We start from the raw sequence: 24,427 nt of genomic DNA, 5'->3' as shown, positions 1-24,427 counted from the left end.
AGGAGAAGAATGAAATTTTATATTCAAAAAAACTTGTGTTGCTAAGTTATTATGTACAAAGTTTCACATTTCTCATACCTTTCCTTCCAGAGATATAAAAAGCCAAATTTTACCCTTTTTTTGCGCCACAGTCATTTTTGGCCAACTTTGCTCCAAATTATCTAGATGGAGATCGCTCATGAGAATGTTTTTATTATTTTGTTTAACAGAGCACAGAAAGTTGTACAAGGTGGCCAAGTTTTGTTTCTCTCAACAAAATATTGCCGGAGATATTATGTCTCAAAGTTGCTGAAACCTCAGTATCATACTGTAGAAGGCTGCGGTATGGGGTCAAACAAATGACTATATCTCTGCAAGTATTGCATCGGCAAACATAACAATTTACCAATGTTCATTGGGGACATGTGTGCATGTTTACACCAAATTTCATCAAAATCCGTGATGGTCGGGCTGGAAGCCCCAGACCACTTGACATGGAATGACCCAGTGTTCAATTAAAAAAAAGGAAAGAAACAGGAATACATAAAGAATAATTTAGAATTGCTTCTTAGTGAGAGAAGCTTTTAGAGTTAACTAGATGATGAAGCATTGGTTCTGCATCCTTATTATTAGCAAATACTTTATGCTTAATGCTTTAACGTAGCTTGTAGGCTTAGAATGACTCTTTACCATTTTACTCTGTAGCAAAATATTTCAGTGCTGTGAAATGATTTGCTCAAGGATTATCAAAATATTGGGTCTCACTAAAGATAAAGCTATAGAAGCTTTGAACTAGAGGAATGACATCACTGGAAGCAACTTAGATTCAAAACTCAAAACTGTGCATAGAAATATATCCATAGTTAACGCATGAGATTTTTTATGTATCTGTATTACAAACAGAGAGAACAGTCTAAGATAATTACATTTAGGTTCTATTTATAGCTCAGAAGAAGCTTACTTTGCAATTTACCAGGAAAAAAATTACAGTTAACAACTATACACAGTCAACTAGAAGGTGTTAATTCTAAATTAAGCTTTTAGACTTATTTTAAAAGTAACATAAAAAACCCAGAAGCCCTACATAAAATGAGTGGTTTTTATTACAATTTAAAATACGAGTGGGTTAGCCAGTTTTATGTTCCTAGTACAAAAAATAAAAGGAAATTAAGATCAGTCTGTCCTTTTCTATGTCTCCTTGAGTAAAAAAACCACAATATATCTCTTCTGAGAAACACACAGTCTGTGGAAATGTACCTGGAGCACTCCTTTCAATACCTTGTGGATAAAATTACTGCCCAAAGTGTAGATATGTAGTTGACTCTGCTTCTTTATTCAACATTTCAACATGATCATGTGATTGAAAGATGTTGTAACTATCACAAATGTGAACCAGTTGCCAAGTACTTGAATTGTAATCACATGACTGTGAGGGTAGTGTGACAGTCATATTATTGAGGATGGATCATAAATCACTTTTTTGAGGCCGTTGTAACATTGAATCATTGTTAAATGAATGGCCGTAGATTCAGTATATGTGTAAATGGAATTTATTTTCAGTCACTATTAACTTGTTATATTTAAGTTTGTGTATCTAATCATTATTATGCCTGAATTCAATGAATTTGCTCTGCTTTAGAGAGTGCAGTTACTATCAAACATATTTTGGGGCTAATTTGAAAACTTGATTTTAATTTTTTCATTTATTCTAAACACAGTTGATAGAATAAATGGGCCATCTCAATAGAATATATCTCACCAATTCCACAACCATTTTATTTATTACTAATGTCCACTGGAGTACAATACAAAATGATGGATTTAAGCCCCCCATGGCACGCAACCCAACCATATAAAACTTGTATAATCAATATGATCTTTTCCCTTTAATGGTCTGGTCATTCTCCAAAGCCTTTCTCTAGAAATCTCCTAAAATTAGGTTGGTGAGAACAGAAGGGTTTTTTTCCTGTTATGATGAATGGAGTGATATCTCTATGAGGGTGGACTTGGTATCACTAGTGATCTATAATGCCAACTTTCACATATTTTAATGTATTTTATACTCATTATTCCATCGATTATTTTAAGTATTAACTTCTTAGTTTAATCTTTGAATAGGAGACTGTCTGGGATTCATAAATCTAGGCTATAATATTCAGTACTGCACATGAATATATGATTAGAACAACGAATATTTTGAGATACATAAGTATAAAGTTATAGAGACATAGAAACTACAATAAAAAGGTCTAAATGTAGTCATTTCAGAAAGTTCTAAGTTTAAAGTATTTGCCACAAACGTTAGCTCCACCCCATGACATTTGAAGAGAGAACTATTAGTCAACTGATGTCGTTAACTAAACCTCATTATGCTTTTAGATGACACCAAAAATCTAATCGATCAGCTTTATTAAGCTAGCATCCATCATCTTAAAGACAAAAGGCAGCCTTCAGAAAGAAAAATCATCTATTCTAATTTAAGAAACACTTCTTAAGTCAGAAGTGATGGTTTCCTACATTTTAATTTCTTTGCTCAATCAAAATTGCTCTGAATTGCACCACCATGGACTAGAATATTTTTAATAATTGGAAATGTTTGGATGTAGAAAGACTTGGCAGTATTTCAGGGATTTGAAATTGTGTTTGTGTATCTACAGACTCAACCAATGAAATTATTAGCTGTCTCAAATTTGATAAGAGTTCCTATCCAGGGGTGGGTTCCACTTATCTTTACTACCATTTTGCAACGGGGCGATACGCTCATGAGCTTTTGCGCAGAAGTTTCCTGATGACGTCCAGGTCAGTGGGCGGAGTCTCCTGACGGTTTTACTACCAGTTCTTGCGAACTGGTCCGAACCGGAAGCAACCTACCACTGTTCCTCTCATATTCAAAAGGAAAAATCTCAATTTTAAGAAGAGTATTTGTAATTCAGGGTTGAAATGAGGGGGTCCTTGGTACTCTCTGAGCTTGGTTATTTTCTGTACTTTAAATAAGTCTAATTCTGAAATAACTTTGCAGATGCAGAGCTTGTAGATAAAAAGGATTCACGAGCCCAAGATTGGTCTCAATGAATGCAGTTGGAGGATCTTTTTATTACATGGTATACAATCAATTCTTGCATTTCATCATCTGGGACAGGAGACCATGATAAAGCATAACTAAGTCCAAGGGATAATATATTAAGCTGCTTTTTTATAGCAATAATGTGAAGAAAGAAGATTAGAATCTATTGATAGAACTCTGGGTGATTTGCAGTAATTGCTAGGAGCTTTCAAATTTTCAGCAGTTAACAAGACCAGTTAAAATAATGACATTTTTCTACAGAAATAGAGTGCTGAAATAATGAATATATAATATATCTCAATATAATATTGAAATAAAGGATGTTTGGAATATCCAGAGAACTTTTGGGTTCAAGGGCAGTGAGATTAGTTCAGTTCAAGCAACTTATATGTGTGGAATGTATATTGCCCATTGCTTCATTCTAAATGTTTGTCTTTTGCAACTTTTCTATGCATGCATGTATGTATTATGCATGTATATGTGTGTGGGTGTACTAGTTAATATCAAGCAAAGCATGGCATAAGGATGGGAACAGGAAGGAAGTCAGATGAGACCAATTTTGCTTCTACTTTTTAAAAAAGTGTTTTTTATAACGTTGTAAAACATCGTAAAAAACACGGGAGTAAAATGTAGAAAACTCAAAAAATAAGAGCATCAGAAAATATAGAACTATTTTATATCTGTACTTTTTGCTCTTTTGTGTATTTTTCTTGGTTTGTATTAATTTTTTATCCTTGTAATTTACACTTCAATAAAAATTATTATTACTTAAAACACTATTAGCATTTTTACTAAAGTACACAAATGCATAGAATAGAACAGAATAGAATAGAATAGAATTTTTATTGGCCAAGTGTGATTGGACACACAAGGAAGTTGTCTTGGTGCATATGCTCTCAGTGTACATAAAAGAAAATATATGTTCATCAAGGTACAACATTTACAACACAAATGATGGTCAATATATCAATATAAATCATAAGGATTGCCAGCAACAAAGTTACAGTCATACAGTCATAACTGGAAAGAGATTGGTGATGGGAACGATGACAAGATTAATAGTGCAGATTTAGTAAATAGTTTGACAGTGTTGAGGGAATTAATTGTTTAGCAGAGTGATGGCCTTCGGGGAAAAACTGTTCTTGTGTCTAGTTGTTCTGGTGTGCAGTGCTCTATAGCGTCGTTTTGAGGGTAGGAGTTGAATCAGTTTATGTCCTGGATGTGAGGGATCTGTAAATATTTTCACAGCCCTCTTCTTGATTTGTGCAGTATACAGGTCCTCAATAGAAGGTAGGTTGGTAGCAATTATTTTTTCTGCAGTTCTAATTATCCTCTGAAGTCTGTGTCTTTCTTGTTGGGTTGCAGAACCAAACCAGACAGTTATAGAGGTGCAAATGATGCATGTACTTGCATGTACTTGCTCTTAATTTTTTACTATTAATGTACAACTTTCAATAATTTGTTTCATTTTCCCTCTCCAACAGATCTTAGACGCATTAAATTTCAGATCCATACTCCTTGCTGATCATACAATTTATCTAATATTTATTGCAAATCATTCCATTTCTCAGTCAGCAACAGGGCATTATCCCAAAAGGTGCTTCTTCCAAAAGGCAACTAGATCTTCTTGGGTAATTTTCTTCAAAAAAGTTTTGCTTGTCATCCAAGAAGCTTCTTCAGTTCAGAACTGAAAATACTTGGATATGAAATAAAACATTTTCAATTAAAAAAAACCCAAAGAAAGTCCAATTGCCTTTTGAAAAAAGCACTTTTGGGACAACCACAACCTGGATGATTAAGAATCACCATAGACCACAGGGCATTATCTGCATGCAAACATTCATGTCCCAAATGAACACTTCTAATGTCACCACAAGGATACCTAAAAACATCAATCTATCAAGGAAATAACCTTGCTTTATTCCATCCACAATAATGAGATATTTGCTAAATATTCCATTTATTTTAATGCACGTATCACTTCCATCATTTATCAGCCTTAGCACATTCTGCAACCATCTTTCAACTCCATATTTGCACAAAGCATGCCTCTGTTCAATCCTATTCCTTTAATCATACACTTTCTTTAAATCAGCAAAATTACAATAAATTTTAAATCAAAAAGGATCTTGCCCCCCGCCCCGCAGGCTTTGGTTCCTGCAGGGCTGAGAAAGAGGCTTACTTCTGCTCCTTGAAGAAAGATAGAATTGCTTGATCCACAAAGAATTCTCACTCCAAGATCCCAATGGAAAGATCATAGCAATCTTTAATAGGGATTCAGCAAAGACAAGTGCCTGGTGGGGAAGAAAGAGAACAAGCACAAAAATGACTTAATTGAGCTTTTAAAAGTCTGGCAATAAGGTATACTCGGATGTTGTCAAGGCAAAAGCCATTCAGTTTAAGTTCACATGCAAAAATATGAAAGGAAAGGAAAGGGAAGGGAAGGGAAGGGAAGGGAGGGAGGGAGGGAGGGAGGGAGGGAGGGAGGGAGGGAGGGAGGGAGGAAGGAAGGAAGGAAGGAAGGAAGGAAGGAAGGAAGGAAGGAAGGAAGGAAGGAAGGAAGGAAGGAAGGGTTTCCGAATACTTTCCCAATAGCAAACTGATTCCTCATAGTTTTGCATTCAATCTTTATACCTTTTCCAGGGTATAGCATAATAACGTTATTCCAATCATCACACACAGATGAAATCTTCCCATACAACATCAGTCAACCAAATCAATATTTTAACATTTTTTTCAGTTACACACTCTATTCTTACAGTTTTATTGTTTTTTCTATAGAGTGCTATAAAGCACTATGGAGAGGTATATAAGTCTAAGTGCTATTGCTATCCTCAGAGCATTTATTAATTCCTTTCATTTTTTCACTACAAACTAATATTTGTGGTCTTTGACATATCACCATCTTTTCTACCATATTCAAATCTCTAAAGTATTCCCAACTTCCCCACACTTCAGGTCCACTCAAATACACTCTTAATTTATCTCTGTTCAGTCCACCGGAGGTCCCTTGTTGGCCCTCTTCATCCACTGAAGAAGGCTAAATAAAGAAAAAAAATATTTCTATTGAACTCATTGCTTTGTCATTTTTACTCTTAACCATTTATTTCTCTCTTTGACAGCATTCTCTGCAGCTATCATTTTCATTCTACACTCTCTTTCTCGCAACATTCCTTACAGGAAACATTATAGCATGCATCATTCTCATCCACAGTCTCTTTCACATCATCATTCCACTGGGTACCCTTTTTCACTCCTCCCATTGCTATAACTCCATGCAGTTCAACAGGCCTCTAAAACATAATTCTTTTCACAACCTTTTTATTTCCACTTTCCATGAGCCAATATACCATTATTCATATCTCATTAACTCAAAGATATATGCAATGCTCAAAGTTATATGCAATGAAATACGCAACACTGAAGATATTAATATTCTAAAACAATACATCAATATATTCTGTTGTTGTCATGGCCATGTCATATTCTATTTGTGGGGAGGGAGATAAATGCAGAAAGGAACACTATTGGCTATAGAGTTTATTCAAAGAGATCTTCCTACAAGTATAATTTGTGCATAGCTTTGATGGCCAGCCCATCTTGGTGCTAAGATTATACTGCCTGTTGAATCAAAATGTCCTGGAACCAAACTTTTTTAAAATTTCCAGGTTAAATAAGGGCAGCTCTTGATAAGAGCAGCATCTATTGCTAACCAGTTTCCAAATTTTCTTAATATCTTTAGTTTTGAGGGCTAATTGTTATGTAAGAAACAGTTTAATGGTCAGTTTAATTTTCACTTTCAAAAAGAAATATATAAACTTTTGATTTTTATTTTGAACAGAAAGCAAATCTGCCATAAAAGTAATATTTAAGCAGATTGGTTGAGGTTTTTTATATCTACACTTTTAATCTTTCAATAGATGATTATTGCTGTTGGAACTGAGTGTGCTAACCATCTGTTCCATGTTGCATGCATACTTCTAGTTTAAGATAATAGTCGTAATCATGTGGGGATGCAGCCCTGAAAGTGACTCTTATGGTTTCTAGCCCAGCAGGCAATCTGTATGCAGATTACCCTCACTGCAATTCAAAGTATGGTGCAAGAACAAAAGGCTACGAAAAAGTCACCTATATAAATTTAGACTGGAGCTCAGTTTAAAATATATATATATATATCGCAGGTGTAAGATACTTTAACGTGAAAAAACACCCCTTTGGGTTGATTATGGACTTTGGTTCATTTATGAAAGTTATTTTCTTATTTTTAACATGGAAACATGAGCAATTATTGTTAAATAAAATTAAGAATTGTTTGCAGACTCTGAAAAGAGATGTTTTTGATGCCAAATGGATGAGAAATATGCTGCCTTTCAAACTGAGATAAATTAAAAGTCTTTCATTTATGGCTATGAAATAAGCGCAATATTATGAAATATTTTTTGTTTTTGTTTTTTAGAATGAAGGGCTTTTACTTTAAGGCTACAGCTAGTCACAACTGAAGGAGACAATTTTTGGGAATAATAGATTATTATTTAATAACGAAGAAAAACATGTACAATGAATAACAGCACCAAATATCTAGTTTCACTATAGGCTTAAGCCATAGGTCATATATGAACAATATTTGAGCTTATTTGGGAATACTGAATTGTATTAAATTTCAGGTTAACACTGCTAATATAGTCTATATGATATGATGGTTAAATGAACTAAACATAACAAGAAATTAACAGAAAGAGAAGAGCCATATGATAAATGTAGCTATCTACAGAAAATTAATTCAGTTGTTGCACTTATTATTAATGGACAAGTAACCTGGTTTATCACATATGTAATGCAGACTAAGCATTTCTGTTAGTCCAAAGAAAAATAGGTAACATTTATTTGCAAACCTTGTAATCTGCCAGTCCAACTGTTCTGGTTCATCAAAGTGCTAGACATTTCAATTATTCTTCTGCAGACCACTTTGGCTCCAAACAATAAGACATTAATGCCAATTGCCAGTTTATAAATTGCAACTTGTAAGATCAAGCTCTGAAATAGCAACTCACATACAGATATTGATTCTCCTTCCTCTTACAATTCAACCACGTACATGTACCCATCCAGTTTACCTTATACAAAGTGATCAGAGGCTCAAATTATTATTCAGATCTCCAACTATCAGGTTCACCTGAAGAACATATTCACCCTTATAACTTCTACCTCCCTTCTGACTAATAATTCTGCCTCTGCATAGCAAAAGCAACTACTTTATAAGAGTTGCATATGCAGTAGAATCTTTAAATCTGGGTGCAAATAAACACTCATGTTTGTGGATTGTCACAATTTACTCTGGTTCTTGTACCAAAGAAAGTATTTCAATTTGTATGGATATTAATTTATCCATACATTCATTCTCTGTATTAATAAATTGGCTACTCTCCAGAAGTTTGATGACTCAACTCCTAGTCATCTCTTATCTGGATTATTGTAATATGGTTTACCTGAGGCCACCCCTGAAATGCATTCAGAAGCTTGAACTAGTAGCAGCAGCAGCAGTCTATAGAATAACCCCTGTTACATCACTGTTTCACGAGCTGCACTTGCTGCCAGTTTTCTCCGAAGTGCAGTTCAAGGAGTTTTTTATGACCTTTAAAGCTCTCCATGACATAGGTCCAGATTACTTGATGATGTGTTTCATATCACTAAGACAAGTCCACCCTACTTGTGCCAGCAGAGAAAGCCTTCTGAGGATCCCATTGGTCAAGGAACTCCAACTAGCAGACTCCAGGAGAATAGCCTTCTCTGCTATAATGCTGACACTCTGGAACAGGGGTCTCCAACCTTGACAACTTTAAGCCTGGTGGACTTCAGCAAAGCTGGCTGCGGGATTCTGGGAGTTGAAGTCCACCAGGCTTAAAGTTGCCAAGGTTGGAGACCCCTGCTCTGGAACATCCTGTCCTCCAGGATGAGATTTGCCCCATCTTGCTATCATTCTGCAAGGACTTTGACTACCTGGCTCTGCCGGTTGGCCAGGGGACCCAACAGGGGAGTACCACGCTGGAGGTGCCTACTGGACTAATTAGCTGATCACACCCCACCTCCTCCATTTTCTGATCCCACTCCAATAATTCATATTATTGTACTTTCATTGTTTATTTTTATTGTTTCATTGCTTTGCTATTGTTATACTTATATTTTTTATCAATTGTTTTCCATTTTACTGTTGTAAGCTATCCAGAGTAACCCCACAGCAAGTTGAGCAACAAATAAATTTAATTAATTAATACATACATTACGTACGTGTGTGTGTGTGTGTGTGTGTGTGTATTTATATCTTGCTGCATTCTTGTAAAATCATAAAATTAATGACTAACTTGTTGTCTAATGAAATTGAACTCTAAAAAAGAAAACGATTGTATAATACGTTAGTAGCACTGGAATTCTCTCCAGAAAAACTCCATTTTTAAGAAACTTTTCAAGGCCACCAAGGAAATGGCTAGCCCAATCTCTACATGGGAAATCTTCCCTAGCATCAGCACTGCCACTGAGAAGGGGTACCTTCTAGCTTTGGCTCCCTCACTTCCTGGAAAAGTGAAAGTGCAAAGAATGTGTCCCTCAAAGATCTAGTACAGTGATAGTGAACCTTTTCAGCACTGAATGCTGAAAAGGGAGTGCGCACACGACACCAAATGCTGAAAAGGGAACACTTCGTGCTCCCTTTCATCAGGGCCGCGACCGGGAAGAAGAGCTGCCCAGGGGCATGTGCACGCCAGATAAGGTAGTTCCGGGTTCCGGTGAACACATGTGTGCCAGCGAGCAAGTCTTCTGGTTACTGCTGTGCATGCGCACGTGCCAATCAGCTGGCCGGCGCACCTGCTCATGCTAGAAAATGGAAGACCAGCTCTTCTGGTTTCCGGCACTGCCACACGCATAAAGGCCAGCTGATTAGCATGTGCGAATGCACGCCAGAAACCTGGAAGAGGAACAGGCAATGTTGCGCATGCCAGGTGACATGGCTCCGCATGCCACTTCGGGCACACGTGCCATACGTTTGCCATCATGGATCTAGTAGAACAGGAAAATACAGATTGGAAAAGGCAATTCTGTAGATACTCAACTATCAAATTATAAAGGGATTTATGGATAAAAACAGCATTTTAAATTGAACTTGGAACTGATTTGGGAACCAGAGCAAGGTCCACAGTATTGTCATTACATGCCTTTAGCCTTAAGTGCCAATTAACACAAGACTGAATTCTGACCTATCGTATTTTTCACACTATAAGACGGACTTCCCCACACCAAAAAATGGGTGGAAATTTCTATGCGTCTTATACAGCGAATATTGTGGCGGGGGGAAGGGGGTTGGTGTCACCGCCGCAGCTGCCTGTCACTGCTGCCACTGTTCACCGCCACCAGGGAACACTGGAGTCTTCGCTGCCAAGCAGCTGATTGGCAGTTGGATCAGCCTCCCAGAAAACTGCCAAAAAGCTGTTCTAGGCAGCGGGGATTACCACTGCCAATCACCACTGATTGCCAATCATCACGGATTGCCGGCGGCAACAATCAGTGGCAGTGATCAGTGGTGATCAGCAAATAGCAGCGGCAAACAGTAAAAATGGTGGCAGCAATAGATGGCGGCAATTCCCGCCACCTAAAACAGCTGACTGGCAGTATTCCAGGAGGCTGATCCAACCACCAATCTGCTGCTCGGCAGTGAAGGCTCCAGCATTTGCCAGCAGTGGCGGCAACTCAACTCAGTTGACTGGTGGTGGGTGCAACGGAGTGGAACCCTGATGAGCCATGTGCTGGGACTGCAATAACATGCTGAAGCTGACCGGGCTGCTTGCAGTTTGCTGCAAGGATGCTAGCCAGATGAATACTGGATGGATGCTGGGAAGCAGACTTTTTTCCCCTTGTTTTTCTCCTCAAAAGCTAATGTGCATCTTATGGTCCAGTGCATCTTATAGTGTGAATAATACAGAAATTGTAATTTATCAACAGTATTTAAAGGGAGTGTCATGTAAATCTGGGTAATTTAATAAGGGTGTGAACACTAGCCAGGTTATCTTGCAGCAGGAAAAGTCATAATTGGTGCCCAGCTGAACCTACTATTCAAATAGGAGTCTTGATTCCAGAAGGACTCCCTAAATCACAAACTTGCTTCTTCACAGCTCATGCCCTCCCATCCAGAAATAACAATTGATCAATATCTCCAATATAGAAACTGCAATTTAGCCTTGTTGAGTTTGTAGTGCCCCATCTAGACCCTTAAAGCTTTCAAGCCCCAAGAAAGAACTTCAACAAGATTCCACCTACAACCAGGGTAATGATGTATAATTAGGTGTCATCATCATATAGCTAATGCCACTTCCCAACAGTCAAATGGCCTGTCCCTACAGTTTCATATAGATGTTAAAGAAAGGGAACCAATTAATCTAACATAGCTAACTGGAATTATTCACTGGGGAAGGAGCCGAGCCACTACAAGACTGTGCCTCTTACATTTGAATGTTTTTGAAATAGCAGCACTGACAAAAATGTTGACAGTCATAACATATATTATTTAAAAATGTCAGTATTTTTTTAGACACTGAAGCAATGAAATACTGCCATTCTCCATTAACAGAGTTTACTTGCAGTAATTGAATTCAATGAACCTAGTAAGATGGAATTAAACCTAAGAGGCTTCAAATCTTATAATTTCATTTTGATGTGATGCAAAAAAAAAAAAAAAGATATTTACAGAGGAATTCTACCAAGTCTCCACCCTAATCATTCTCTCCTATGAAGAAGGAAATATATTTTTGTTTATTCTTTTCTTATTTATAAATGAATAAATGAAAAAAGTCAAAATTCCATTTGGAGAAATAAATTGTTAAAATCCCTATTCCTGATTTTAAATATTAATGCTTATCACATCTTGAGTGATCATAGTGCAGAACGTATTCATAACCAAATTGGAAAAATGGCTAAGGATGTTACTTATACTCCAAACTCATTTATCTTCCTGCTCAGCTATTCATAATCCCTCAACATTATATCCAGATTCCAGTATCTTTCTGGCAGTGTCATTTGTTCCAACATAAAACAGGAGAAACGGATAGTGGTCAGTAGGCCTAATTAGTCAAGTCAACCTCTCCATCGCACACTTCCTTTGATATCATGTTTGGTGACTCCCTTCTTCTCAGCACTGAATCACCCAACCCAAGAGAGATACATGCATGCATACATACATACAGATATAGATACATCTAATTATATGCAGTGATTTGATTACCACAGATATACAATACGAAACCAAACTGGAAATTTTAATCCATTTGTACAGAACAGCTTTTGCTGCTGGAAAAAAATGCCCTGCTTACATCGGTTCCAGGTAGTCCTCGGCTTACAATCATTCATTTAGTGAGCATTTAAAGTTACAACAGCACTGAAAAAAGTGACATATGACCAGTTACAACTGTTGCAGCATCCCCATGGTCACATGATCAAAATTTTAGCACTAGGAAACTAAATGTATTGAAGAAGATTGCAGCATCTCATGGTCGTGTGATTACCATTTGTAACCTTCAGCTGGCAACAAGCAAAGTCAGTGGGGAAAGCCAGATTCACTTAACAACTGTATAATTCGCTTAACAACTGCCATAAAATGTTTGTAAAAATAGGGCAAGACTCACTTAACAACTGTCTTACTTAGCAACAGAGATGTTGGGCTTGATTGTTGAGGATTACCTATATAGGAATCTGCAGAGAAGAATAAGTATAAAACAAAAAGATGGAAAACGCTATAGAAGAGGCATCCTATGGTCTCCAGAACTTCACTGAATTGCTTGTGCGCATATTCAAGAGAATGAAAAATTTTCCAGATTATCAACCTTTCTGTTAGCTAGTCATCTAATTTCACAACTGAAACTAAACATCATTTGAGTGAGCTCTTCTGACTGTTACATGACCAGGGCATTATAGGAATATATAGGAACAGCCAATTTAATATCCATATGGGCCTGCAGCACACACAAAGAATTACAGCCCATCAGAATACGCCATCACTTGCTAATGGATGAGTACGGAGATTGCCAAGCAATGCTCAGTTATTATGCAGTTACTGACAGCTCAGACCGTTCTGTGCAATGCAAATTAATGAATTCTGCTGCTTCTGCTATCTTTGGGAATTGACCAAATGACCAAGTTAACCCTACATTTCACATCTGCCACAGAGAAAACATGAGAAGAAGTTCAATGTCTACCAACAGCATCTACTGATCGGTAAGAGATTCAACTCACTTACAAGCCGACATGAATCTATGGCTAGCAATGCTCCATTGTGAGTTGAGCAATATATAGTGAAAAAAAGCAACATTCTAATGAACCTTATTGCATCATCATGCAATGTACATCATAAAACAAGACATAGAAAAAAGATATGTGAAAAAAACCAAGAGTGAAAATAAAAGAAGTTCAAGAATAGAAAGTACAAATAGGAACAAGTATTAGAAGACAGAATGAATGAACAGTTGACAAAAGGAAAGAATACTCAACATTATTTGGAACCAATGAAAAGAATTGTTTTATGGAATGTTACCAAAGTGACATTAATGGTAAGAATGAAAAATAATGCTCAGTGAAATAGTGAAGTGAAAGAGGCTGTGGATGAACAAAAATACATATAAGAGAATAATTGCTACAAAAGTGACACTGAGAAAAAGACATAGGAAAATGTTCTTATACAAACAAGTGGGTTGCAAAGGATACAGCCAAAAAGAGCAAGGAATAGTTAAGAGTGCAAGGAAAAGAGAAAATGCTGAACAATTTTGTTAGAAATAAAAACATGTTTTAGAAATGGGTGAAAAAGAGGCTAAATCAAGAACTCCCACAGAGCAAATGGAATTAAAAATAAAAGTAATGAAATAATTTGGGATCAAACTAAATAGGGGAATGATAGAAGACTATTTTAAGAATTTATATAAGAATAAATACTGATATATTAAATGCTATAAGTGTTAGTCAACCTCCCCTACAGAAAAAATCAATGAAGTAAGAAAATTATAACTGCTATGAGAACATTGAAATATGGTAAAGCTAAATGAGTGGACACCATAATTGAGAAATGTTAAAAATGGACCTGATTTCTTTGTGGAGTGGCTGTCTGATTTGATTTAGTATGTGTGTGAAGATTACCTCTGTGTGCCAATTGGAAAAATGTTGTTATAGTTCTCCAATATAAAGGGAAAGATAGCAAAAGTAAATGAAAACTTTACAGTATGTTAGTTTGTTAAGGCTCCCTAGGAAAGTACTTGGCAGGTTTCTGATATAGCATATAAATATGACAAAGTTTATTGTATATTTCTTGATTCAGAGAAATGTATAAAATAAAATGAGGATACTTGAATTATGGAATGTTATGCAAGAATATTGAGTCAAAGATTAGTTCCATAATGCAGTAAGAGTGGCATAGAATGAACATAATATGCTGAATATGTGAAAATAAACAGGATACTTTGAGAATGCTTCAACATTGAGCAAGCTGTAACACAAATAATATATTTATGAATAAAAGTAAAATAAATGTTTGTGGTGACATTGAAGTAGTATGGATGGCAGCTGCAGTTATGTTTACATGCAGAAGATCCCATATTTTTGACTGAACCTAAATTATAATTATACAATTCAATTCAAATCTAACAAAATTAGATTGCTTGATACAATGAGAAGCATAGATATGAAAATTAGTATTTCAAAGACCAAGGAGATTATATCTGAGTAACTCAAGTTAATGATTGCAAGTAATTATATAAGTGGTGAACAACTAGAACAATAGATGAACTTGTGTACCTTGGTGGAAAGTTTTCTAAAGATGTAAAAAGGAGAAATTTAAGTTGTGCAAATGCTGGTAGAAAGTAGAAAGATAATGGGTAGTAAGTATACTAACTGCTGAAAGGAATGAATGTTTCTTGAAATAAGAGAGTTCTTCTGTTTACTTTACTACATGCAAGTTGGGTATATCAGGAAAGACAAAAATAAATTTACTGCAGGATTTTTAGGATGTAAATGTGATAAAATAAGAAGCAATAAAATTAAGAATGGATAGGTACCAAATGAATGTTGATTTGAATGCAAAAGTGAGCGACTGGTGTGATAGTAGTACATTGAAGTGGTGTGATCATATAAAGAGAGCTAATAAGGACTGAATTGCAGAACAAATATATGATGAAGGAATGAATGATGGACAACATGTGCATCTGCAAAAAGGAAAGTGGGAAGTGTTGTTATGTATGTCATCTTGCAAATTAAGTACTGTATGTCATTTACATCATAATGCAGCTTGTGTAAATTATGCAAATCGATGCCAAGGATGCATCATTGGCATGATATTATTATGACATTTATGATGTACTCATAGCATCTGGCAGATTCCAATGATTAAGAGGAAGGGAAAGACAAGAAGGTCATGGTTGGATGGAATTGATAAGATCTTCAAAAAGAAAGAGGTGAATAGTTTAAAGAACCAAAAGGAACATAGGCACAGAGAAGTAAAGATTGCTTGCAAGCATAGAAAGATACAGACACATATATTGAAAACATTAGTGTAAATATTTTGCCATGTTCCATTTTATTTTCTCTTAGTTCATGCCATAATTTATTTGGATTACTATTACTTACTCTTAGACTCTGTACAGTGAAAAGAAATAGCATAACAGGTCTGTCTGTCTATAAACAAATGATACTATTAACATAAAGAAAACATCCAGAGTTTCCTATAAAGAGATGATTCTATAGCATGTTATAATTCATGCTTTATTTGTGAAACTCCAATACTAACACTAGCACATTAATGTTGAAAGCTGCATTTCATAGTGGAGCTACAGGGTAGTCCTAACTTAACAACCATTCGTTCAGTGACAATTCAAAATTACAGTGACCCTGAACAAATAGTAGTTATGCCAATCCCCAGAGTGACAGCTGTTGCAGCCACCACATGATCACATGATCAAAATTCCAACACTTGGCAGCCCACCCATTTACCTCCTCCCGAACTCTTACACCCTGCCCTCCTCCACTGCCCCTGCTGGCTCTGCCAGCCCTGCCATCCTGTGCTCCAGTACCCCTAAGCTGGGCCTACTACCCGCAGCTGACCTTCATTGTTTTCCTCCTTCTGCTGGCCTGACCCTTCACACGGTAGCTGCTGGTCATGCATGCCCTTCTCCAAATAGAACATGGCCTTAAACTAAATTGTGCTATTGTCCAATCTGAAAGCTTCATGTTAAGACCCCACATGATGCTGAGTTCAATTTGAACGCCTTGCACAAGGCCACATGTAATGTGCACATGGCGATGGGAAGAAGGCCTGGCATGGGCAGCAGATATCCTACAAAGGGCCAGGCTAGCTGCAGTTTGTTAGCAGTGCGAGGAAGACGGTGCAGTCAGCTGGAAGTGGTAGGCCCAGCACAGGGACAGCACAGTGCAGGGCAACAGGCCCAGGTTGACAAAGCTAGCAGAGTACAGGGCACCAGGCTGGCAGAAGCAGCAGAGTGCAGGGTGTCCAAAGGGGCAGAGATGGACGAGAGACAGGAAGTGTGGGGAGTTGAAGAAGAGGCAGTCCTTCATCTTACCAAGACTCGGGGATGGAAGGGACCAAGCCAGGAATGGTTTGGACTGAGGAAAGTCCTCACCTAACAACTGGATAGGATTCCATTAATGAAGCAGCTGGACAGCAGGGATTGCCATTGCTAAGCAATGTGTTCACATGACATCATGTTTTACAACTACATCATCTAGTGACAGTTCCAATTACCATGGTAACCCAAGGGCTACCTGTAAAACCAGGGAAATGGTATTATAACCATTGCTTGGCCCTAGCCATTTGTTCTGGGATAAATCAACCCCCAGCTATATATTAGAACACATATGACTGTAATTAGTTACAGTTTGTTAATTATGGCAGGGTCTTCTGTTTGGCTTATCTCAAACCTATACTAACCTGTGATCAATTGTGTATATAAGATTTACATATTGTAAAGTTTACCATTCTCCTCCTCAGCACTAAACAAAGTTACAAGGGCATAAAATAGTTGCTTCAACCCTTGAAGTCAAGGAGAAATCCCTTGCTTTATATTGCTACACAGATGAACAAAAACTTTAAAAAGTCACTGTACTTCTGCTGCATTCTTAACCATGAAGTACAGACTGATTGATAACACATGCTAACATCCAAAGCGCCAGCAAACATATAAATAAGCTGCATTATTCCATGTAAACCAGGGTTTACATTTGTTTAGAATGATGCCAATGTGAAATTGGAAATTTTGTGGAATGATGCCAATTTCAGGAAAGAGTCTGAAGTTGCTATCAAAATGCCATAGCCCTGCATATGCAGAACACTTGTAATGTTATCAAGTTGCACTGAAGCATACTGATGCTGCTGTTGAAGGACCTCTCCCAGCAGTTAGATGTTAAACAGATGGGGCAAAAGACAGAAGCCCTGAGGCAGCCCTTATTGCAGGAGTCTCTTGCCCCCAATCCCACTGAATGGAACTTGCCATAGGAGGAGGAGGAGAACCATGGTGACCCCAAGAGCCAGTCCAGCGCGCGAATCTAATCTAATCACTATAAATAAAAAATAGCAATAATATATTCAGGGTTGGTCCACTTGAGATTGTGATTTTATTCTATTCAAAATGACTGGCTTAGTTCAGTGCAATACTTGTTTTGCAGCTGTCTTTCGCAGTACCCTTTTCAAATTTGGGTACTGTCCTCTTTGTAAACAAATTAGCAGTCTACGTGGACAGATTACATATCTAGAATCTCTAATCTATGCTCTCCAAGCAGAAATTAGGTACCCAATTCAGCCATTCCAGCTGCTGAGCCATCAGCCCCCTCTACCACAAAGATCCTGCAGGAAAAGGGCAGTATGGACAACCGTGGGATCTGGCAGGGTGAGAGCTGTGAACCATAAACACAAAGCTTTTACAGTGTCCCAGTATAACAGATATAGTGCCCTTGCTGACCTAAATAGGAACACTAAAGTGACAGATCAAGGTAGTTGTGATACTGATAACTCAAACAATCAAGGGATTATGGTTCAAGATGAAGAACTTACTTTGGAAAAGTGTGAACCTACTTTGGAAAAGTGTGTATCAAGTATTACAGATCGGTCACACAAGAAGAGCAAGGTATCCAAAAAGAGAAGCCACCTTCTGATTGGTGATTCAATTGTAAGGGATGTAAATTTAGGAAAGGATATGGAGGTTTTGAAAGACGTCAGGTGTCTACCTGGTGCTACTGCCAGCAGAGACAAGAGGCGTATTCTTAAGATAGTCAAGAATGCCAGTAAGGATTCTGATGTTGATGCTATTATACATCTTGGCACAAATGATCTGTCCCAAAAGGATGTGCTTTCTGTGCAGAATGATTTCCAGAGCTTAGGGTATGAACTTAATAGCATAGGTTGTAGGCTTAACTTTTCAGAGGTTTTACCAGTACATAAGGAACAAAAAGGTAAAGGCCAGCGTGTAGTGGAGTTTAATGTGTGGCTAAAGGAGTGGTGTAAAAGGGAAGGCTTTGGTTTTATTAGTCATGATGTCTGCAACTGGTCCAATGAAAATTGTACAAAGAGATGGATTGCATCCATCAAAGAAAGGGACTGAGTTACTTAGCAATACATTCACAGATTTTCTGGATAAACATTTAAACTGAACAGTGGGGACAGAGAATTAACTGATATAGAAAATTTCTGTCCCCAGCAATCGAAAACTAAAAGGGTTATCAGTGCATGTAACATAGATGTCTGTATGGGTAAGACTACCAACCATGCTATCAAGCAAAACCAAGCATTTAACAGTGAGTGCCATACCATGTGCACTAAACCAACAGGTGGCAAGAAAGTAGGGGCAGTCAACACAGGTTATGTAGACAGTAAACACAAGATCAATCCAAATGGACTCAAATGTCTATACACCAATGCACAGAGTATGAGGAATAAACAGGGTGAATTAGAAATCCAAGTAAATGAGGGTAGATATGATATTGTTGCCATTACGGAAACTTGGTGGGATGAAACTGACAAATGGAACATACAGCTAGAGGGATATAAATTATTTAAAAGAAATAGACCAAATAAAAGAGGAGGTGGAGTTGCACTATATATAAGAAATAACTACATCTCTACAGAAATAGAGCACAACAATGATGAAAATCATCTTGAATGTATTTGGGTCAATATAAAAGGGTGAAAACGATATTGCCATAGGTCTATACTATAGGCCACCCAACCAAACAGAGGAAGTAGATGAACTTTTGCTAGTCAGCTAACTAAGGTATGTAGGAAGCACATCACAGTAGTAATGGGGATTTTAACTACCCTGACATCAACTGGGAAACAAACTCTGCACCAAGTGGAAGATCCAACAGGTTCCTAACAAACCTAGCAGACAACTTTGTTTCCCAAAAATAGAGAAGGCGACAAGGGATCAGCCATATTGGACTTAATTCTCACTAACAGAGATGAAATGATAGAAGGTGTTGAAGCTACAGGAACCTTGGGGCAAGTGACCACGCAATATTGGAATTCAACATTAAGCAAATACAAGTAGTAGAACAAAGTCAAACTAGAGTCTTGGACTTTAAGAGAGCTAATTTCAATAAACTTAGAGAGATCTTGAGAAGGATTCAATGGATGAGAATCCTCAGGGGGAAAACAACTCAAGAAGCTTGGGAAATTTTGAAAAGTGAGATTATAAAAGCACAGTCTAACACAATACCAATGAAGAAGAAAAATAGTAGATCACAAAAGAAACCAGTATGGATGCATAAAGAACTATCTGACAAATTGAAAGACAAAAAGGACAAATAGAAAAAATGGAAAGAGGGGCAAATAACTAAGGCAGAATATCAGCAACAGCCCGAGCCTGTAAAGATGAAGTGAGGAAAGCTAAGGCTCACAATGAACAAAGGCTAGCGACAAAAGTAAAAATAAAAAAAAGCTTCTTCCAACATGTTAAAAACAAGAAAAAAGTCAAGGAAACAATTGGCCCATTGCTGGGAGAAAGTGGCAAGAAGATGACAAGCAACAGGGAGAAAGCAGATCTACTTAACTCATATTTTGCATCTGTCTTTACACAAAAGGAAAAACAATCCAACCTATCAAAAACAGCACTACAAAAACAGATTAGAAACACAAGTTAAAATAGGGAAGAAAATGGTAAGTGAACACCTGTCTACCCTAGACGAGTTCAAATCACCAGGACCGGATGGATTACACCCCAAGGTTCTGAAGGAACTGGCAGACGTGATCTCAGAACCACTGAACTATATCTTTCAAAGATCCTGGAGCACAGGGAGCTGCCAGAGGACTGGAAAAGAGCTGATGTAGTTCCCATCTTCAAAAAGGAAAAACAGATCCAGGAAACTACAGACCTATCAGTCTGACCTCAATACCGGGAAGATTCTGGAAAAGATAATCAAGCAACGAATCACCGAACACCTAGAAGCAAACAAAGTAATAACCAAAAGCCAACATGGGTTTGTCAAAACAGATCATGCCAGACTAATCTTATCGCATTCTTTGACAAAATGACAAAATTAGTAGACCAGAGGAATGCTGTTGATATAATTTACTTGGACTTCAGTAAAGCATTTGATAAAGTAGACCATAACCTACTACTAGATAAAGTAGAAAATGTGGGTTAGACAGCACCACCACCAGATGGATTCGTAACTGGCTGACCAACCGCACTCAACGTGTAGTCCTCAACGGAACTACATCCACATGGAGGGAAGTATGCAGTGGAGTACCCCAAGGCTCTGTTTTAGGCCCAGTACTCTTCAACATCTTCATCAATGACCTGGACGAGGGGATAGATGGGGGACTCCTCAAATTTGCCGATGCCACCAACCTGGCACGAATAGCCAACACTCCAGAAGATAGGCTCAAGTTACAGAAAGATCTTGACAGACTTGAACATTGGGCGCTATCTAACAAAATGAAATTCAACAGTGAAAAAGTAAGGTTCTACATTTAGGCCAAAAACAAAATGCACCAGTACCGTATATGTGGTACCTTGCTCAATAGTAGTACCTGTGAGAGGGATCTTGGAGTCCTAGTGGATAACCATCTAGATATGAGCCAGCAGTGTGCAGCAGCTGTTAAAAAAGCCAACACAGTTCTGGGCTGCATAAACAGAGGGATAGAATCAAGATCACGTGAAGTGCTAGTACCACTTTATAATGCCTTGGTAAGGCCACACTTGGAATATTGCATCCAGTTTTGGTCGCCACGATGTAAAAAAGATGTTGAGACTCTAGAAAGAGTGCAGAGAAGAGCAACAAAGATGATTAGGGACTGGAGGATAAAACATATGAAGAACGGTTGCAGGAACTGGGTATGTCTAGTTTAACAAAAGAAGGACTAGGGGAGACATGATAGCAGTGTTCCAATATCTCAGGGGCTGCCACAAAGAAGAGGGAGTCGGGCTGTTCTCCAAAGCACCTGAGGGTAGAACAAGAAGCAATGGGTGGAAACTGATCAAAGAAAGAAGCAACTTAGAACTAAGGAGAAATTTCCTGACAGTTAGAACAATTAATAAGTGGAACGACTTGCCTTCAGAAGTTGTGAATGCTCCAACACTGGAAATTTTTAAGAAAATGTTGGATAACCATCTGACTGAGATGGTGTAGGGTTTCCTGCCTGGGCAGGGGGTTGGACTAGAAGGCCTCCAAGGTCCCTTCCAACTCTGATGTTATGTTATGTTATGTTATGTTATGTTATGTTATGTTATGTTATGTTATGTTATGTTATGTTATGTTATGTTATGTTATGTTATGTTATGTTATGTTATGTTATGTTATGTTATGTTATGTTATGTTATGTTATGTTATGTTATGTTATGTTATGTTATGTTATGTTATGTTATGTTATGATACCATGGTTGATGGTATCAAACACTACTGACAGATCTAGGAGGGCCAGAACAAATGCCCCAACTCAATCCTTAGCCTTCCACATATCATTCACAAGTATTATCTGACTTACTATAACCTTTGTGCAAGCTTATACCTGACTGGCCTGATTTTATTTTGACTTTATTGCTTTCGGCTGGATAATTTTGCATTAAAAAAGAAACAGCATTCACTCCCCTGAATGTTTCTGTGCTGTAATTCATATTGTTTTACTTTAATTTTTGTATTTTACCTTTTTCTTATAAACTGCCACAGAAATTTTTCTACATGTAGTACATAAATACTTTAAACTAAGCAAAGTTTTTACAAATGAAATCTACACAGTGCAGTTATATGATCATGGGATTTACTCCTCTTAATTGGAGAAGTTGTCTTCCAAATTCCCCAAATCCTGGAGGGAATACCAGGCAGGTCCTACTGAAAATATGGCAAAGCCACTCAAACGTTTAGCAGAAACTATGCAAATCAAAGGCTGGAGTTTCCTGGAGCTGCCTGTCTGCTCTTACAAAATCAATAATTATCAGTGCAAGAACAGAAAATAAAAGAGAAAGAGAGTTTCCAGTTGTGCTTTTGATCAGTCTTACTCTGGCAAAAGTATTACACACCTGCCTCCAGATGCAAGTAGTGCCAGGCAAAACATAAATGATAACAAAAACTAGCCAGTTGAGCAAGACATAAACAAGAATAGCAATGTAGCATTCTATGTTTCAAAAGGGAGTTGAAGCCTTTTTAATCGTATGTTTTATCCAATACATCCCAGTCAATAGAGATTGGTTAATTAGACAAATGTTAAAACAACAAAATATTTTATCATAGGAATATTTTAGGAAAGCAATTAATATACTTTTTGTTTTCTATACAGAGATACACTACATGTACATTGCAAACTTCACCCTAAATATAATTTTTTTAAAAAGAGATTGTAATAGTTGATGATTCATATTATCTAAATTTAATATCAAAATGTAGCGAGTGTTTAGTTGACACCTCCTACACATCTACTGAAGCTTTGGATAACCTATAATATCCTAATTATTTTGAGAGCATCTTCATGAAGGAAAACACAGTGGAAATTCTACACTATTATAAAAACAGGAGGCACTTTTAAACTAATTTAAATTCTAAGCATAACTTTCTTATAAAGGCTGAAGTAAGCCTAAGTGAAATAAAAATTGCAGTATATTTTTTCTCTCTTCACTTCACTTTACATATAAATTTATCATGAATATATGCAGAAACTTCTCAAATAACATACAAAGGAATGCACAAAATAATTTGAAACAGAAATGCTATTCAAATTTTGCTACTTGGTTTCCTTTCTGTCAAGTTCATCCAAGTTCAGGACTAGTTAAAGAGTAAAAACTCATCTTATAAATAGATTCAAATTCTGTAGAGTTGAAACAAATCTGTGATATTCCAGTGTGACATTTAAGTTAGCAGTAAGAGTTGCTAAAAGACCAAATTGGAAAAGATACCATTCTAATATATAATCTCAGAATGAAACAGGGCAAGGCAAGGAAATAGAAAACTCCCTCTTTTGTATTCATCCCCTCATAACTTTGACCATAACTACACTGGATGGAATTAAGTCTGACAGTCTTGTTTCCGTTTAATGATTTGACTTCATTATTCTTACTAAGGTTACCACATATGCCAACTACAATTTTTAAATCCTCGTTCTGCATTTGACTACCTGTAAACCATGAACACTCAAACTACAGAGAGAAATGGATTTGCTATCCTCATGTTCAGCAGCCAAAATTTGGAGTGTTCAGATTCTGTCAGGATTGGGCTGTTTGTTGCCTGCACTTCATAAAACTGACACTCTTCTGCTTCCTACCTTATTTTCAAAAGAGCAAAGAGGCAGTTCCTCCACTGAAAATGCCTGTGATACCAACCTTGTACTAGTCCTGAAAGAGAAAAAATTATTTTCAGATGAATCGCTTCCATCTCTCTGGTTTGGTTTTTCTTTTACCCAAGGCTATTTGTGTGCACCATCAACAATACTTTGCTAAATCTCTTATTTTGCCAAGAATGCTACACAGCAGCATTACACAGCAGCATTATAGTAAAGAAGACATCATATTTTCATATGCTGAGGAAAAACATTAAGAAAAGGTCATAGGATCAATTTATTTTTTACCTTTTTTAAACTTTAAAGGAAAGAAAACTATATGGTGGGCTGATTTAAATTGGACTGGGCAACATAGCTTTGCTTCAAGCTATTACAATTTCAGCTAGCAAAAGCTAACTATTCTGTCAAGTTTAAGGAGACATCCTTTTGCTGGAAAGAGAATATGTTTGAATTTAGAATCATGGTATTTTCATATATGAGGGAAGGTTGTCTTAAAAGATGCCAAAATATTAAGATTTGAAAAGATGAATATTTTATTAGAATTTACACATTTTGTAGAGCAGGATGCTATTTGTATCAGAAGTAAA

General features: G+C 37.1%; 1 long non-coding RNA gene across 1 annotated transcript in view; it reads right to left on the bottom strand.

The window, feature by feature from the left end:
- Window positions 1-3,899: 3,899 nt before the first annotated feature.
- Window positions 3,900-24,427, bottom strand: part of LOC131194568 (uncharacterized) — a 47,866-nt gene continuing 27,338 nt past the window's right edge. The window contains exon 4 of the long non-coding RNA XR_009154227.1: window positions 3,900-5,337. This is a non-coding gene — a long non-coding RNA (uncharacterized LOC131194568). The remainder of the gene's footprint in view (window positions 5,338-24,427) is intronic.

This window comes from Ahaetulla prasina, chromosome 3 (genome assembly GCF_028640845.1).
Source record: "Ahaetulla prasina isolate Xishuangbanna chromosome 3, ASM2864084v1, whole genome shotgun sequence".
Lineage (NCBI taxonomy): Eukaryota > Metazoa > Chordata > Lepidosauria > Squamata > Colubridae > Ahaetulla > Ahaetulla prasina.
This window is presented reverse-complemented; position numbering and strand designations above follow the sequence as displayed.